Below are 15,803 nucleotides of genomic sequence, written 5' to 3'. Positions count from 1 at the left end.
GAGTCGGTTGGCCATGAAATAATTTTCTCAAGTTTTTGTAACTAGAACGGAGTAAGGTTGGCACTCATGAAATGTCGTTAATGTTATAACGCCGTTGCCACAACTCAAAGATTATAGAGTAGAAAGATGGGAAACGAGGCGACTAAAGCGATTTGAGCGCCATCTGTGTGTCACGCGTGTTTTTAAGACGCTAAGACTGGTTAAAATATTAATTTGAGTGCCATTTGCAGAAATATATGACATTTTTTTTTAAATTTCAGATGTCAATTTTGATCAAAGAGGTTTTGAATGTTTTGATTCTCATTCCGCTTTTTGTTTATCTGGCTCGTTCTAGTTGCTGATTTTTGAAGTTTTTTGTCACATTTCTTGGTGAAAACATCAAAATATTGTTCGAAAATTATTGAATGGTGAAGAACGGTGAATCAAATAATAAAATGTATTTTACCTGATTAAGTTTTTCACTCAACTAAGGAAAATGGAAGCGTAGGTATTAAAAGTCGTAACATGTGAATCGGTCATTCATTGATTTTAATTTTCAGTGCTCCGAAGTGGATAATATTCTCAGGGCTTGAAGACAATTACTTCAGCAAACACTACTAACTACACCATGTGCAATGAACATTTTACTGCAGGTCAATTGAGAACTGTTCATTGACGTAAATTGTTGTATGCAGAAAGCATCCCTTGCATGAACGGCCTATTAAGGGGAAATTATGATCTTTATAGGTCCATTCAATGATTCTCAATTGCTACTCTTTCAATATATTCAGAAATGCATGGGACGCTTCTCGATCGTGATCGTGGCCGCGGCCGCTCATATGTGTTCACCGCCTTATTGATTTCCATTTGGGAACCGAGTGACTGTCAAATTTTTGTTTGGAAAGTCAAAGTTTTATGAAACCTGCTGTGAGTGTTTTGTTCATTCATTAATCAATTTGTATATTGTGTCATGAAGAGACCATATCATAAGGAAATCATAAAAAAACCACCAAGAAACTATACTGACATACAGGTCTTGCATATGTCTGTAAGTTTTTTTTTTTTTAAGTGTGGTTCTGAAAATTCTTTAAATAATACCTACATATGTAAGTAACTGGAAGTATGCTATGATGGTATATTGAATATTGGTTCATATTAATTTCTGATATATGTATGTATATTTTACAAATTCAACTAAGTTCATGAATTCAGAACAACCTATTGTATAGAAACAACACCTTCAACGTATAGCAGATCACCATATACTTTAGTGTCCTAGTTAAAGCTTCATTTATTGCCCACTATTTCAATTTTTGTAAATTTTTTATGAATTGCAAATAAACATATAGCACATCTTACAGCGTTTTTCGTTGATATCAATTGATTCCAAACAATGTTTAGATGAAAACTAACATCCTGATCACAAAGCAATACCATACTTTTGTTTTGTCGCTCAGGATGTTTGTTTTCTGATAGAAACAAAGTCAATATTGGAATGCAATACGAGAAAGAGGATTCGAATTTCGCGCCCCTCAATCAAAAAACAGAAAACTGTTATCAAAAAGTTTTTCTGTATTGACAGTGCGTTTTTAGCGCCATCTCATTGTCACGCGTGTTTTCACTGGCCAAAATGTAGTCGGTTTTTAGTACTAGCGATATGAGGGCGTTTCCTATCTTTCTACTCTATAATCTTTGGCCACAACTAATATCAATTTTTATTACGAAAATGCCGAGAGTGATTGAAAAAAGAGACAGGGTTTCAGGAAGTGCTATTTAGAATTCAGGTCCGCTCATTCAAATAGTTATACCCTGATATTCTTAAATCCACAATACGTCAGACGGAAGCGAACATATTCAAAGTAAGAGAATTTATATAATGCTTCATCTGAGTCTAAACGACTTATATTTCAGATGAATATTTCCACAATCAGAAAGATTGTGAATGAAGAGGATGACAAAGAATTTCCTTCTATTGGGAGACCCAAAAAAGTGGTGGAATTTGAGAATTTTATGTTTGAGTGAATTAATGCGAAAAGTTTACTACAGGATTTTTGATGAATGTCATCGTAGAATATGTTCCCGAAAATTTATTTTTCTATTTTTCATTCGACTTGTCCTATACATTGTAAATGTCTTAAGGTGCCAATAAATACTTAATTATTATTATTATATCAATGTATTAAGATGAACAGCCACAAATACGCGTCAGTTGTCCTGTTAATTGTTTATTCATGTGAAATTTTTGTTCAAAGGTGAAGTTCATCTTGACTTGAAACTTCCTTTAGTTCTTTTTACTCATATTGATGCGAGAAGATTTTTGTTGAAGAATTTAACATTCTTGTAATTATCTGTTAATTCCTTCGGGATATACCCATTTCCAACCACTGCACAACCGTATGCATTTCATCTTAGGGTTAATATTTTTGAAATCTACAACTAATATAACGTATTCAAACTTTAGCCAAAGAAGATGAAGAACATTAACTCTCCTCAAGCTAGTGCATATTATGATATTACACTGATCTCTTGTATTTTCCATGCAAATAACTGGATTTGGTATGCCTTCAATCAGTTCGTATAAACTTCAATTATGTTCGTCACATATTTTCCGAAGAGATTTGACATTGTGATAAAATACGTAATATCAGAAACTTTTATGTAGAATGGGCAACATAGCGTTGATTTGAAACCCAAAAATGTTCTGACAAGCGTCATAACCCCACACTTTCGTACTATACAGAGTGAAATGTGTCAAATTTGCATGGCCACCGGACTGCTAAAATAAAAGTGAATGGAGTATAGAATGAGTAGTAAGCCCAGCGATCTGTTTTTTCGGAGGATCTATCTTTTACCACCACATCATTAAAAAAAGTCATAAGCTAAAATAAAATCAATCAATCGAATCAACCCGATTTATGCCCTGTAGTGATGTTTACCCCCGACCTTCCAGTTTCAAGAACGACTATTCCACCAAGGTCAATACCGTATGTCTGATAACAATGCTGAGTCTGTTTTTTCCCTTGCTTAGAATCTTAGAATAGAATGCCGAAGCGAAAAATAAGCTTTATGCAAGGAGGGATGGGGTGACTTCTTACCGAGGATTATAGATTAGGGTTTATAATCTATAATTTCATATGTTTTTTTTTCTATTCAGAATATTTTACGGATTTCTACTCCGAAATAGACCGGAGAAATTGATGGATAGACTTAATAGAGGAATGAATAAATATCCTAACATGATTTTTTTTATACGGAAAGCCATAGAGCTCCAGCTCTAACGATTAAAATGAACCACCACTATTCTGTAGACGGATGTAGATGGAGAGCATGTTTTTTCATATTTTTTCGAATGTGTAAATCGGCTGGCAAATAAAATTGATAGAGAAATGTATCAGATTTACTCAGAAAAATTTCTATTTTTTCCTGGCAGCCCTAGAGCTCTAACTTCAAAGACCAAAACGCACTGGTATTCTGTCTACGATCGAGAGTATGTTTTTGTTTTTTCTTTTGAAAATTCAAAATGAGGAACATGCGCTCCATCGTAAAAAGAATCCTCGGAGCTCTAGTATGAACAAAAAATTAGGTTAGGATATTTTGGGCATCCCTCTATGTACTTTAGCAATCAAATTCCTCTGCCGGTCATTTTGAACTGTCTTATCTTTCACAGAAGGAATCCTCAAAACATTCTGAATAGAAAAACAATCGGTTTATTTGATCGTTGGAGGTGGCGTTCTAGGGCTGTCAGGGATATCTACAATTTTTCTCGTGCCCGATTGCATTCTTTATGGAAAAAAAGAACAGAAATCCGAATGTCCAGATGAACTCGGATGAGATTTAATCAGAGATCACATCGGATTCACTTGAACCACCCACATCCGCCGAATCCGAGGGTATAGCCAAACGTATAAATTCCAACTATCCTTTTCCGGTAATCGTTTCGCCCAACCTCGAATCATTGGATTATCTCGTATCTGTACATTTAACATCACAATTGTTTTTAATTACATCCTTGCTCAAACACCAAATCTGACCATTAATTTCCTCCCAACAGCATTTGCTTCGACCGTAATCAGGCACTTCGGCGTAATCGGCGAGGTAAAAAGCCTCCGAATTTAATTTGGTCAGCAACGAGGGGGGGATGGTGGCGGGCTAGGGGTTGTGGAGATTAAATGCACGCGAGTTTATTTTATTTGCATATGGGCGGCGTGAACGCAAACAATTCAAGCACGTTCCTAGCTTACAGCCGTTTCCTGGCACCAGGAGCTAGTAGGCCGATCCGAATCTGGTAGGGATGCGGAGAAATCGTGTTGAAAGATAAGCTGACTTATGGGTCATGGAAATATTCGGGCGTTTGAATTAGAATATTCGAAATATTTCTATTAGTTTTTTTTTTAATAACGTTAACGATCAATGTTTTTCACTTTGAATTATTTAATCAATAACATCGTGATCACTATCTGTCAATTATATTTGTTCTCTTCTCAGTAGTTGGGGCGTATAAGAGGGAAATTCGGGATTTACTCGTGCGTCTTGAATTAATATAACGGGAAATGATACCTTGGACGCTGTAGAGGACCTCTACCAAAAATTAGAACTGTATATAGGGAGAATAGTCCAGGACAGCCTGTCAGAATAGTACAAAAATACGATCATTGTATTTGTATTTTCCATTCACTTTTATTTTAGCAGTCGGTTGGCCATGGAAGTTTGACACATATTACTCTGTATAGTACGAAAATGTGGGGTTATGACGCTTGTCAAAACATTTTTGGGTTTTAAATCACCGCTATGTTGCCCGTTTTACGTAACAGTTTCTGTTATTACGTATTTTATCACGATGTCGAATCTCTTCGAAAAATATGTGACGAACATAATTGAAGTTTATACAAACTGATTGAAGGCATACCAAATCCGGTTATTTGCATGGAAAATACAAGAGATCAGTAAAATATCATAATATGCACTAGCTTGAGGAGAGTTAATGTTTGTTATCTTCTTTTGTTGAAGTTTGAATACGTTACATCAGTTGTAGATTTCAAAAATATCAACCTGAAGATGAAATGCATGTGATGCAATGGTTGGGAATGGATATCTCCCGAAGGAATTAACAGATGATTACGAGAATGTTAAATTCTTTAACAAAAATCATGTTGCATCAATATAAGTAAAAGGAATTAAAGGAAGTTTCAAGTCAAGATGAACTTCACCTTTGAACAAAAATTTCACATGAATAAACAATTAGCAGGACAACTGGCGCGTATTTGTGGCTGTTGATCATAATATATTTATATAATAATGATAATTAGGTATTTATTGGTACCTTAAGACATTTACAATGTATAGGACAAGTGAAATGAAAAATAGAAGAATCAATTTTCGGGAACTTATTCTACGATGACATTAATCGAATCGAAAATCCTGTAGTAAACTTTTCGCATTAATTCACTTAAACATAAAATTCTCAAATGCCACCACTTTTTTGGGTCTCCCAATAGAAGGAAATTCTTTGTCATCCTCTTCATTGACAATCTTCCTGATTGTGGAAATATTCAGCTGAAATATAAGTCGTTTAGATCAAGATGAAACATTATATAAATTCTCTTACATTGAACATGTACGCTACCGTCTGACGTATTGTGGATTATAGAATATCAGGGTATAACTATTTGAATGAGCGGACCTGAATTCTAAATAGCACTTCCTGAAACCCTGTCTCTTTTTTCAATCACTTTCGGCATTTTCGTAATAAAAATTGATATTAGTTGTGGCAACGGCGTTATGACATCAACGACATTTCATGAGTGCCAACCTTACTCCGTTCTAGTTACAAAAACTTGAGAAAATTATTTCATGGCCAACCGACTGCTAAAATAAATTAGAATGGAGTATACATACTCGGACGTGTCAAAGATATATTTGGTTGACAACATATTGAAAAGTATACCTGACGAAAATGTGTGGGCATGTGCAAAAAGGCAAGTCTACATACTGGAGGGCAGTGTAGAGTAACAGAACAAATATAATATGACAGTGTCAGCAAAAATTGTCAATTAAGGTCACAAATATCAGTGAATCTCCTTTCATGGGCTTCAAATCGTTTCTGCATTCATTAAAAAAATTACGGAGACCGAATTTTGAAATATCCACCTGATGGATGAAATGCATGAAAGCCTAAGTGGCTAACAACTTGACAATACATTTTTATAAAGATCTACAAATCGTACAATGAATCTTTATATAAATACGAGATTGTTGCAATTAGAATGTAGGAGAACCAAACTAGTGTTGCAGTAGGTAATCGTTATTTTGCAAGAAGAATTAAATATCTACAAGGAAAAAATATTTTTTCAATTCGTTCAGATCGCCCAATAGATCTACTGTGTACCTATATCTTATTTCTTCGATGTCAGTTTAAATCGTCATGAACCTACTCTCCTTCTCCTACTACAGTCGATGTTGTTTCACTATTTTTTGTAACAAATATTCAAGAAGCTTCGGAATTACTTCAGTTTTTCAGTTTCCTATCAGTGATTTGGAGTCAACAAAACATAGGTAGTTATTGATGGACGATTTCTGTCTATACTTCATTCAAATTTATTTTAGCAGTCGGTTGGCCATGAAATAATTTTCTCAAGTTTTTGTAACTAGAACGAAGTTAGGTTGGCACTCATGAAATGTCGTTAATGTCATAACGCCGTTGCCACAACTAATATCAATTTTTATTACAAAAATTCGAAAATGCCGAAAGTGATTGAAAAAAGAGACAGGGTTTCAGGAAGTGCTATTTAGAATTCAGGTCCGCTCATTCAAATAGTTATATTCTAAAATCCACAATACGTCAGACGGTAGCGAACATATTCAAGGTAAGAGAATTTATATAATGTTTCATCTGAATCTAAACGACTTATATTTCAGCTGAATATTTCCACAATCAGAAAGATTGTGAATGAAGAGTATGACAAAGAATTTCCTTCTATTGGGAGACCCAAAAAAGTGGTGGCATTTCAGAATTTTATGTTTGAGTGAATTAATGCGAAAAGTTAACTACAGGATTTTCGATAAATGTCATCGGAGAATGAGTTTCCTAAAATGGATTTTTCTGTTTTTCATTTGACTTGTCCTATACAATGTAAATGTCTTAAGGTACTAATAAATACCTAAATATTATAATTACATCAATGTATTAAGATGAATAGCCACAAATACGCGCAAGTTGCCCTGTTACTGTTTATTCATGTGAAATTTTTGTTCAACGGTGAAGTTGCATCTTAACTTGAAACTTCCTTCAACTCCTTTTACTTATATTGATGCAAGATGATTTTTATTGAAAAATTTAACATTCTTGTGATTATCTGTTAATTCCTTCGGGAGATACCCATTGCCAACCACTGCATCATATGCATTTCATCTTCGGGTTAATATTTTTGAAATCTACAAATGATGTAAGCCAAAGAAGATAACGAACATTAACTCTCCTCAAGCTAGTGCATATTATGATATTATACTGATCTCTTGTATTTTCCATGCAAATAACTGGATTTGGTATGCCTTCAATCAGTTTGTATAAACTTCAATTATGTTCGTCAGATATTTTCCGAAGAGATTCGACATTGTGATAAAATAAGTAATAACAGAAACTTTCACGTAGAACGGGCAACATAGCGTTGATTTAAAACCCAAAAATGTTTTGACAAGCTTCATAACCCCACATTTTCGTACTTTACAGAGTGAAATGTGTCAAATTTCCATGGCCAACCGACTGCTAAAATAAAGTTGAATAAAGTATACTTATTTCGTACAAAAAGTTAGATTTGCTACGCACGATGAAAAACTTGAAATTCAATTACTGAAGGATTCCACTTATCCTTTCTAGCAAACTGAGTTATCACAACGAATTGATTTATCGAATGGTAAATTGAAAATTCCGAAGTCGAGAAAAGGTCGTTCGAGAGACCATTACTGTTACTTCGATTGACACTTGCTCCACTGCATGACGAAACGTTGAATTCGTCGAAAAGTGGGAGATGAGACAGCTGTATACAGGGTATTCCAAAAACAGGTGACCCCGTCTGTAGAATAGGTAGAAGACTGAAATATTTTTCAGTCAATTATTATTGGGGTTTGCTTTGTAAGCAATTTTCGTAACGCCATGCGCCATTCGTATTCAACAAAAAAGGTATTGTTCTGTGCTCGGCAAAGCCGATGCACAGGCCGGCATATGGGCACAAGCAGCTGCGGTTCCAGGGGGGGGGGGTTAATAGGGGTAATTACCCTGCCTACAAATTTGTTGTTCGCTCATACTTTTGTGGTACAAAACAATTTATTGGAAGAAGAGATGAACAACATGTTGGAAGGAACAAACCCGAAAATCTGCATCGGAGATTTCAACTGTAAATCCCCATTATGGAACAGCAGAACAGTGAATAGAAATGGCAAAAAAATCAAGGATTTCGCCAGAAAACAAAATGCCATAGTGATTGGACTAGAGTTACCGACATATCTTGCTTTTGGTATAGGAATACTAGATGTAATAGATATCGCGATATTGAAGAATATAACTCAAGAATTCTCTATTGAAACTTTGGAAGGTGGAACCTCAAACCACAATCCCGTGGAATTGACAATTGGAGGAGATCCAAGAGAAAAACTGATGGAAATAAATGGCTAAATATAGCCATTTAATACAATCGGAAATCCCAACAATAAGCACTCCAGAGGAACTGGAATGTGCAGTTGATAAACTGGAAGAGTTTATATTGAAAGCTTACGAAAAAAGCACGAGAAGAGTGAAGAGACCAGAACCAAGTCATCCGCATGGCGATACGCCTAAAGAAGTAAAAGATCTTATACGAGAAAATCGAAGACTCAGAAGAATATACCGGATAAATAAAAATGATCTGAATAGAAGGAACCTCAACCGCCATAGCCAAATTCTGAAAAATGTCCTGAAAGATCTAAGAACAGGCAGATGGAACAAAAGGGTTCAAGAACTGAATACAAATGATCATTCTGCATGGAGAATGCAAAAAAGATTAATATATAAGATGTGCTGGTTTTTCGATCAACATGCAAGTTAATCCGGAATTATCTCGAAAACAGAAGATTTCACGTGAAAGTGTAAGTGGAGAATGCTCCACAACAAGAGATATAGAGGCTGGAGTACCCCAAGGGTCAGTACTTGGGCCACTTCTGTACAACATATACATTCACGATATTCCGAAGAATCGTATTTTCTGGATTGTAGGATAGAATTTAAAACGAGTCAGGAAAGGATTGAAATTTATTCCAAGAATTCATAACCGCAATCTGTCTACGAATATGAGGCGGTGCAATGTTTTAAACAACTGGTAACCACTGAATAGGTGAAGATCTAATAGTTCCAGTTATAGTTCTCATGGAATGATTCAGCTGTGCATCAATTTTTTGCACATGAGCACTATTAATCCAAACGGGGCAACAATACTCAGATATCGATTGAAATTTATACTCAGCAGCCGAAAAAACCAAAGCTAGGACTGCCGTTCGAAGAATATGTATAAGGAGAAAGTTTCTTGCGAAAAAATATTAGGGATGACTTTTTCTACCTTCGCAGTTATAGGGTAACACCTACAAATGTTTTTATTGCTTTCTTGCTCCCTTTGAAGGTCTACTCAATTTTTTTAATTATCTGGTTTCTAAGAAGAAAACTAAAAATTGCTTTTCAGGTGCCAACTTTAGGAGGCTGTATCTATAGCAGGGTCAGTTAAAAAAAATATGAAAGCTCATACAATATTTTTGTTCTTTTATGTAGGATGTCTCACAGTAGTTGTTTCCAACTGAAAGGCTAGTTTGTACTGATGAATATAAGAAAATATGTTCTTTTCACTTCCGAGACATTTTGGGTTTCAAAATTATGAAAATTTGTATCGAAAACAATGGAGGTCGAATGAACATCTACATTTAATTGATTTTTGTTTCAACTCCCTTGATTTTTCTATGAAAATTCTGTAAACCTTCCAATTTTTATAAAAGAAGTTCATATAACGAATTTCGAAATATTTAATGGAGGTCTTTCTTTCCGGATGTCGTAATTGATCAAATTCTTTCTTTCATGAAAAATGAAGTCTTTAAACGTTTAATTATCTTGAATCTACATTGTGAACATTGAAGCTTTGGGCTAAAAGTTCCAATTTTGAAGACTAAGCTTCAAGAATTTCAACCCTATACATCAAAATTACAAAATTGTCATTGGCGTTCTCATAAAAAATTATCTTTTATCTACGCCACTGAAGATGTTTGAAGTATATAAGAATATTAAAATGGGAATTCAATTATCAGTGCTGTTTTGAGTTCCAACGAAACCTCTTCAGCCATTTTAAAATCATTTCAAAAAACATCATTTTTCCGTATTCAATACTTAGTGTCTCGGACACAAGTAAGGAGAATAAGGAACCATGTTTGCAGGAAATCTGTTATTGGCATTCTTGCTATAACAATTTTCGGAGAATTAATTTCCCATAAAATTAAGGTGTCTAGGAGAGTTACCGTATAGTTAAATTCAGGAACACTTACCAGATTTATTGAACCAATTCCTGCTGGTCATCCATTTATCCTGAAAGTGCAAGATTGTGGAATAGATATTCCCACCATCAGGGCTATTATCAGGGTTTTCAAGGAAAAAATCTTTGAGGCAAATTCGACCCTATTTTCATCAAACCCAGGTTATAATTCTTCCTATTTCGGATTGCCGCCATCTGCATGCTGAAACTGGATTCTCTATTTTAGATCCAAAGGATCCGAAAGACTAACGAAAAAAATCTTAGTCGCTGAAAGACTTGAAGTTTCCGAAGTTATGAGCATTTATTCCACTCATTGATCCTGATGATGATAATTCGATATTTCTTGCCCTAGGGAGTAAGCTTAGAACATAGATACATGGAATGGAAAATAAACATTCCAAAGACTGGAGTGAGATAGTTGATTAGTGTCGCCAATCACAATTGAGAAAGTTGACTCGGACATCATTGTCACATCAATTTTCAGTTCGAATAGATAGGAAGTATGTAAATTTTTCAATATAACGCCACTGTCCTAGTGTCGCGCTAGACAGAGAAACATCGTACACATATGTGTACCTACTACAAAATATTCATTTATAGCACATCGTACACGAATGTGTACTACAAAATATTCATTTGTAACACTGAATGTCCATTCCATGTACCTATGTTCTAAGATTTAAAGCACTCTACAGCCTATACTCCATTCACTTTTATTTTAGCACTCGGTTGGCCATGGAAATTTGACACATTTCACTCTGTATAGTACGAAAATGTGGGGTTATGACGCTTATCAAAACATTTTTGGGTTTTAAATCAACGCAATGTTGCCCGTTCTTCGTAAAAGTTTCTGTTATTACGTATTTTGTCACAATGTCGAATCTCTTCGGAAAATATGTGACGAACATAATTGAAGTTTATACAAACTGATTGAGGGCATACCAAATCCACTCATAATATGCACTAGCTTGAGGAGAGTTAATGTTCGTTATCTTCTTTGACTAAAGTTTGAATACGTTGTAGATTTCAAAAATATTAAGCCGAAGATGAAATGCATATGAAAATGGGTAACTCTCGAAGGAATTAACGTATAATTACAAGAATGTTAAATTCTTAAACAAAAATTATATTGAATCAATAGACGTCAAAAGAATTATAGGAAGTTTTAAGGCAAGAGAAACTTGACCTTTAAACAAAAATTTCACATGAATTCAATTAACAGGACAACTGGCTTGTATTTATGGCTGTTTACTTTTAATACTTTAACGTTATAATTATAAATATATATTTATTGATCCCTTAAGACATTTACAATGTATAGGACAAGTCAAATGAAAAATAGAAAAATCAATTTTCGGGAACTTATTCTACGTTGACATTCATCGAAAATCCTGTAGTAAACTTTTCGCATGACTTCACTCAAACATAAAATTCTGAAATGCCCCCACTTGTTTGGGTCTCCCAATAGAAGGACATTTTTTGTCATCCTCTTCATTGACAATTTTTCTGATTGTGGAAATATTCAGCTGAAATATAAGTCGTTCAGATTCAGATGAAACATTATATAAATTCTCTTACATTGAATATGTTCGCTACCGTCTGACGTATTGTGGATTTTAGAATATCAGGGTATAACTATTTGAATGAGAGGACCTGAATTCTGAATAGCACTTCCTGAAACCCTGTCTCTTTTTTCAATCACTTTCGACATTTTCGTAATAAAAATTGATATTAGTTGTGGCAACGGCGTTATGACATTAACGACATTTCATGATTGCCAACCTTACTCTGTTCTAGTTTCAAAAACTTGAGAAAATTATTTCATGGCCAACTGACTGCTTAAATAAATGTGAATGAAGTATATATAGTTTTATCATTTCGAATAGAACAACCCAAATTAGGATTTTCCTCTTCGGATCATTCTGCATGTCAAACTGTGTTATTCTTCGTTTCATTCGACAGCGAATAAACCGAAATGAGAAACATGGCCCCTTTCTGCTGAAAATGAAGTTGCTACAGAAGGAGCTTTGTCGAACGTTTGTTGAGTTAACAAAGGGGAGCTGGTTATTTTCGTAATATCCTGTTTCGGAATGAAGAAAAAACGAATTGCTTTTAGGAATCATATCTAACCGCTTGTATTGTGTTTCCTACAATTATCAATTTCGAGAGAGTTGGTCCTTCTCCTGAAGTGGATGGATTCTTATCCGTCATCGAATTATAACAGCGGGATAGAAAATAGCCAGGAAAATTAAGGGGTTGTAAACTTACAGCCCTGATTTCCTTTAACGAATGTATAGCTATACATCTAGAAAGTAGGTCACATCATTATTGTTCTAGACAATTTGATATTATGTATTTATATTAGGACTGAAATATGACTTGACGAGAGAGGATAATTTTGAACTTATCTCAATGGAATATTTTCGAGTGGAATCGATGTGTGTCCACATGTATTTTGGCCAATTGTTCAGTAGGAATATTTGGATTAATTCATTAAGGAAAGAACTGACATCCTGTAATTTCAAGATTAAATGAATCCGTGTATTACCAAAGGTCAATTGAGAAACTACAATTCAGAAGATTTGTTAAGAATTCGTCTGATGAAGGAGTCTGATATAGACTCCGAAAGTTCCATTTTTCGTACATTGTCAGGCAACAATTTTTTCTATTTGATTTTCCCCTGAAAAATTTGTACAAGAATTTACGCAGGAGCAAGTCAAGGATTTCAATTCTTTTATTGAATTTGTTTCAGAGCTTGGGAGTGAAAACCCTAAAGAGTTTCAGAAGATGCAGAGTCCTGTCAGATTGAATATTAATCGATATGAAAATTGTTAAATAATCCTTTTTGTGCTATTTCAAAAGTTGCCAATAAACTAATTCATTTCACTTCTAAAGGATTACTGTTAAAATATTTTTTTTGGACTTCTTCGTGTTTTTGAGCGTTTTTGAATAATTTATCCGAAATCATTTTGATAATCTTCTGGATATGAATCTTCATAACAGGACGGTTATTCGAATAACATAGAATAGAATAACATATCTCTATAGACTATAGAAATCAACAGAAAATGAATGAATTTTGATGGCACTCAGAACGTTCCGCGTTCAGATAAATCCCTTCCTTTGAATTGAGCTCTTAATTACAGGTACCTATTGATTTTTTTGACCTTTGATTCCTAGACCGTGTTAATTTCATTTCTTCAATCCTCGAAAACTCATTTTGTTTGTGTTCAAGTCGGATACCAGTAAATTGGTGTATTTATATTACGTCAAATCCAAATGTTGGAAAATATTTAAACTTTGTCCTTGACCTCAAAGTCCTCAAAGGAACGTTCATGCAAGGGAATATGTACCTACCTTGATATGATTCAATTGGAGTTTTCATTATTTGCATTAGGTTTATCCATTCTAAAAATCCATTCACTCTTGCAGTAGGAATATTTGTTCTTGATGATTATTTGCGAACACCTATTTTATAGGTCCTAAAACAGGTTTGAAATCTTCTTTCAAAATTTTAATTTTAGGAAAATTAGGGTGTGTGTATCCCAATTTTTTTGCATATACGTTTTCATTGAGAAAAAACGGAAGTTTTTGGCTCCTTTTTTCAAAAAATTTATGGCATAAATGTAGCAGAAATTTTTCAACTCATTTTCGAGATTAAAAAAAAAGTGCTGTGAAATAAGAGGTACTATCGCGAAAATTCGAACGGCACAAATTAGTAAAATACATGTACAGGGTGAGCAAAATTCGTTGTCCACTGAGGGCATCTCGAGAACTATGAGATCTACACTGCGCAAAAAAATTAACGCACATAAAGGAAATCTCAAATTTATTCTACAACTGAAGGTGTTCTCAATGATAATTATTTTTATCAGAATTATGCATGCATATGTTATCCACTTTCAACGGTTTTCTTCAATACAGATGTTTTTTTCCAGCAGGAATAAGAAAAGATGATATTATCAGATTTTGAATGTATTGGCACCATTCTAAAATCAGTTGTACTCGATCAATTCTAGTGATCAATAGTATTTCTTTCGTTTGATTTTCTACACTCGATCGCTATGCAACGCGAAACACGCAATTTGACTCAAGAGGAATGTGCCCAAGCAGTAGTTTTGCGAGAAGGAGGGTGGACATACACAAGAATTGCAGAAAGGTTTGGAGTTTCCCATACAAGTGTGTCCAGAATGTTGCAGCGATTCAGGGAGACAGGTATGAATGTCCGAAGACCAGGACAGGGTAGACCACGGGTAACAACTGCCATTCAAGAACGTTACTTGAGAGTTTCTTCGTTGAGACAACGGTTTGCAACCGCCCGCCTCCTTCAAATTCAGCTTGAGGAAACTCATGAGGTGCAAATTAGCACTTAGACAATAAGAAATCGCCTCAGAGAATATGATTTAAGGCCTCGTGTCGCGGCAAGAGGCCCAGCTCTTACCCCAGTCCACCGAAGGGCGCGTTTGGATTTTGCGAGAGAGCATATCCATTGGGAAGAGGACGATTGGGAAAGAGTTCTCTTCACAGATGAGTCTAGATTCTGCCTCTACCATTGTGATCGACGTTTTCCTGTATACAGACGTCCACATGAAAGATATGCTCAGTGCAATTTCCTGAATACTACTGGTTTCGGGACAGGATCGATTATGGTATGGGGTGGAATATCTTTGACTGCTCGCACAGACCTAGTGACCGTTGATAATGGAGCTATGAATGCTGATAAGTATATAAGGAACATTCTTGAAGAGCATGTAGTGCCATTTGCCCCATACATTGGTGAAAATTTCATTTTTATGGACGATAATGCCAGACCCCATCGTGCGCGCATCGTTCAGGAGTAACTTGAAGAGGTTGAAGTCCAGATCTCAATCAGATTGAGCAGGTTTGGGACAACCTCAATAGAAGGCTGAGAAGTTCAGAAAATGATCCAGCTACTCTCAATGACTTAGGAATCCAACTCGGAGAAATCTGGGAAGGATTAGATCAGAACATTTTAAGATCACTCATTTTGAGTATGAACCGTCGTTACCGAGCTGTAATTAACGCAAGGGGTGGAAATACCAAGTATTAAATCACTTATCAGCATTTCAGTATTTTGAAAATTGTTCATTTCTCTTCTTTCACATAAGATTCGGTGAAATCCTGAATTTTTCTTCCATTTAATGTGTCTTGTTTCGTTCAAAACCTTCCCGAGAGAACATAAAAAATAAGTTATAAAGTCAATGTAGAGTCAACTTTCATTAAAATTGAGATTTTCAGAATGTGCGTTAATTTTTTTGCGCAGTG

This window comes from Coccinella septempunctata, chromosome 1, assembly GCF_907165205.1.
Source record: "Coccinella septempunctata chromosome 1, icCocSept1.1, whole genome shotgun sequence".
Taxonomy (NCBI): Eukaryota; Metazoa; Arthropoda; class Insecta; order Coleoptera; family Coccinellidae; genus Coccinella; species Coccinella septempunctata.
This window is presented reverse-complemented; position numbering follows the sequence as displayed.